Source organism: Trachymyrmex septentrionalis, unplaced genomic scaffold, assembly GCF_001594115.1.
Source record: "Trachymyrmex septentrionalis isolate Tsep2-gDNA-1 unplaced genomic scaffold, Tsep1.0 scaffold326, whole genome shotgun sequence".
Taxonomy (NCBI): Eukaryota; Metazoa; Arthropoda; class Insecta; order Hymenoptera; family Formicidae; genus Trachymyrmex; species Trachymyrmex septentrionalis.
The window spans coordinates 37,917-42,597 of NW_017305491.1; positions in this window are offsets into that span (position 1 = coordinate 37,917).

Below are 4,681 nucleotides of genomic sequence, written 5' to 3' on the forward strand. Positions count from 1 at the left end.
GAATGTCTTGTATAAACTTAATTGTTTAATATTATTTGTTATAATTCGACCTTGTACGTACATTATTATGTAATTTGTAATGTATTTCCAGGATTTATTAACACGTTTTCGGTTTCACAATTCAACTGTGAGATAAGATGCTTTGAAATAATTAAAAGACATCTTGTTACTAAATCCTCTAAAATCTTTACATTCACAATTGAATTCTCTATTGCATAGTATCGCAGTTTTACCTATTGATAAAGAGAAAGAAATAAATTCATTTCATGCACTTAATTTTATTCTTGGCCTTATCTCAAATGAACAGTTGACACCCTTGCGTGAAATTATAATATCGTATCTGAGCTGTGCAATGACACATATTGATCCACGTGTGAAAGAAGATTCTCTATTTTTCTTAGATGTGCTTGTTCAAAATTGTAATCTCTGTGTAACTCCCAACTTTCTCATCTGGACATATTTCGAGTCAAATATCAGACATTAGTGGGATCAATAAATTCACATATTTTACAAATTCTTCTATAGGTAAGGTTTTTTTCTTACGATTATTTATCAAGATCATATTAATCATATCTTCGTCATGATTAATTTCACAAAATTGAGTCGCACTATTGCTATAAACTGGAATATATTTTTTCGTTTTCACAAACGGAGGCATAATCGATCGTGTATACAAAGTTTCCTCTAATTAACAAACAATAGAGGTAAATAAATTAGTTGAACGTTCCAAATTTTAATTTTTCATTTTACATTAATACTTTTGGAATGTAACGTTATCATTAATTGTGCCACAGAGCTACCTTGATTATGTAACCTGCATATCATACTCAAAAAATTAGGTAATATTTTATGACTATCTTTCGTCAATGCATTATTACAATTTCGTACAAGTACATGCGGCGAATAAGTATACAAAAAAAAAGATTTTGCCGAAATATCTAAAAATTTATTTAAATACAGATCTAAAAATAATTTAGTTGAACCATCAAAATATTTAGATATACAATATATCACTAATAACTAAATAAAAATAAAATACAACACAAAGATACTAATATGAATACTTATTCTGTATAACGTTAAGCTTCCTTTTATACTACTTTTCCTTCATTTTTTTTCCTCTTTATTATTTTTCCTTTTTCTTTTTCTTTATTTTACTTTCCAAAGTGTTTTACATGAAAAATTTTCCTATTTAAATTAAATTTTCTTGTTTTTATACGGTTAACTCTTTAATTTTTTGTAATGACACTTAAATTGAGCAAGGTAACGCAATTTTGTGATAATGTTTTGTATAATATTTTAAAGGAGAATTAAATAACCACTACTTCAGTTGGAAGAGAAAATAGCTTTGAATGAATTGTGATATAATAATTTCATTTAAGGAGAACTTAAAGCATTTAGATTAGAATAGGGAGATCTTTCAACAAGCTATACGTATAATTAGGTTTCATTTCATAAAAATTAAAGATAGTATCATTTGGATTAAGTAAATAATAAAAGAAAGTAAATAATAAAGATAGTATCAGTTGGGTTTTACTTTTTATTTTGATAGTAAAATTTAACTTGGCACCACAATTGTTGATATCAATTCCTTTATACAAATGATACATATTAAATTAATATTCATTATTTATTTAATTTGGCATGGTATAAAGAAATGGAATTTAACTTTGCACCAGTTCTTGATATCAAATCTTTTTCATAGGAATATCATTAAAATTAATATTATTTATATACAATAATTTGATATCCGAATTACATGGAATTTAACTTGGCGCCAATTGTTGATATCAAATCTTTTTTATGAATAATACATATCATTAGAATTAAATTACATAAAATTTTGAGGAATTTCACTTGATGCCAATTTTGTTGATATCAAATCTTTTATGATACATATCATTAGAATTAAATAAATAACAAGAGGCAGTACCATTTGTTTTACTTTTTAATTTAATAGAATTTAACTTTATTAGTTAAGATTGTTTATATATACATTTTATATATAGAAATTTTGCTCCGAATGCTCCAAGCGATTATAGAAATAAAAAAAATTCGAATCATTTTTCTGGTGACTTATTATGTATTTTACATTTTGAATGCGTTAGACTACACATTATTCTATAAGAAATTCTAGAACAATAACTTTGTTCAGCATTCAAATACTTTCTGAAATATATAATATTATAATACATATTCCGAAAATCTTTTGCGCTGAATACGATTGTTAGCAGAATTTGCATAATTCGTCAAGATTTTGTGTAAATTGAGATAAAATGAACAAAAAATTATATTTTTTATCATTTTTAATGTTTTTTTAGTAAACAATATTAAGTAAAATGAGCTAAGAAATGTTTAAATATAAATAAAGAAGAAAAAGGTTATTTTCAATCAAAATGGGTCTTGGTGTTCAGTAATTTTCATATATACAAGTGACTATATGCAATTATACAAATACAGTTTTTACAATAAAATAAAAAATTGTTTTAAATTTAAGTCTACAGAAAGTTATAACTTGATGAAAATATATGATATCATATCCTAAAATTTATTTAAAAACTCGAATTGTACTTTTAGACTTGATAAACTTTATTTAGAAACAAGGTTTTGTTTTGTTGTAAAAAATATTGAAAATAAAAAATGCAATTTTTTGCCCATTTTATCTCAATTTATTCAAAATCCTGATGCTACACAAATTTGACCAATGGCATCGTGTTCATCAAGAAAAAAATCTTCGGAATATGTACATCCTAGACAACAAAAAGTGTCTAATATCAGATTATAAGACACTTTTTGCATCTAAAAGACGATTTAAAGACGTCTTATGCTACAATTATAGACTTTGTGTTGTTTGAGATAGTACTTCGGAGAAAAAGAAAAGTGACTTTTTGTTGAACAATGTAATAAGCGTATGCAAATAGCTGATGACAAAAAATAAAAAATAAATATGCAAAATGACGAACTCAATGCGACGCACTATTTCTTTAAGCACTAAAAGAACTTTTTACAATTTAAAGATTAAAACTTTTCAAATTAATTTCTTAATTTATTACATTTAAAATTGAACGATAAAATGATCTCTTTCCCAAATAATTTTTGAAATTAAATCCTTATTTATGCATTGATGTGATTCCAATGATATCCTAAATTTTAAATCTTGCACGTTGATTCAACGATTTTTTTGTAAAAGAGTTGTACAATTAATACTTAATCAGTTAAGGCAAAATGCACTTTTTCTGACTAGAAAAAAACGATTTTCTCTTTCTAGGATAAACTTAATTGGATCAGTGCATGGACTCACAAACAGAGTTAGACAAGAAGTAATGCGTTACTTGTAACATTGTTATTTTTCTCGTTGCTTTTTTTGTAACAATCATTACTTTTTTCTGTCTGTAACGTTATTTTTTATTGTTACTTTAATTTTTATTGGATGAGTTCGATTGGACCATATTTCGATTGCTGGTGCTGAAAGATGTTTCGCTTTTGTGTCTCTAGCTAGTCAAGTTGTATTGTTGTTGTAACAAATGAGTGTAATACTTAAAATTTTTTTAATGCTTGTGTAAGTATACAAATATGTACACGAGGATGAATCAAAGTAAATAAATCGGATTATTTATTTTTTTTTTTTTAATTTATGAAGCACTATAAAAATACAAAAGTACAAAATTATTTCTCTACATATCCTTCTCTACATAATTCCTAGACTTAAAAACACATTTTTTTCAACAGATAGGTAGTTTTTTATTCTGCTATCGTAAAATAGGTGGTTGTAACACCGGTCAATTGCGCAAGAACGCTTCGATAGCAACATCATCATCAAATCCCTGTCCTATAAGTACTTCTTTTAGTAGTTCAAACAAATGATAATCGCAGGGCGATAAATCCACAGGGTGTTCCAGTGCAGTCCAGAATAAATTCTCAATTTTTTATCGAGTTTAGGCAGCTGTATAGGGCCACGCATTGTGGTACCACAGGATAAAGTCTTGTATTGGAAATTTGCTATTCGTCTATTCCGATAATATGCGAGTTGTTTTGTCTTTCGTTCAAAAATATGCGGCGTTCACAGTACGATGTTCATGGAGAAAATCAATGTACAAAACTCCTTTAAAATAAAAAAATACATTGCAGAAATCTTTCCAGTTGAAACCGACGTCGGTGACCTTCATTTTCAATTGCTTCTCATCTTTCTAAAAATTGTTTGTGCCACGCGTACATTTGAGTCTTCTTAAGGATGTTCCTGAACTGTGTCTTAAGCCTTTTCAAAATTTTGGACAGTTTTGCGCCCTCTATCGTAAAAAATTTGATAATAATCCATTGTGCAACGGACGAGGGTATCTCTTGCTCTGACATCATGATACCGACTAAAAAAAGAAACGGTAGTATGGGTTCCTCTACGGGGGAATCTCCTTCAGGAATCCCTAACTATAACTTATAACCCCTTTTCGTTCACCTCACGACACGTACAAAATTAATAATATTTGATTCATTCACGTATTTACAATTTAACTTTGTATTATCTATAATAAAAGATTATATTAGATGCAATAAATACAATTATAAAATGTTAACTTTCTTATTTTTAATAAGATTGGAAATAAGAGAGACTGTTCGACAACCATATAAATTATAACACAATTATAATTTCTGAAATTAATCCATTTAAATGAATATATATATATAT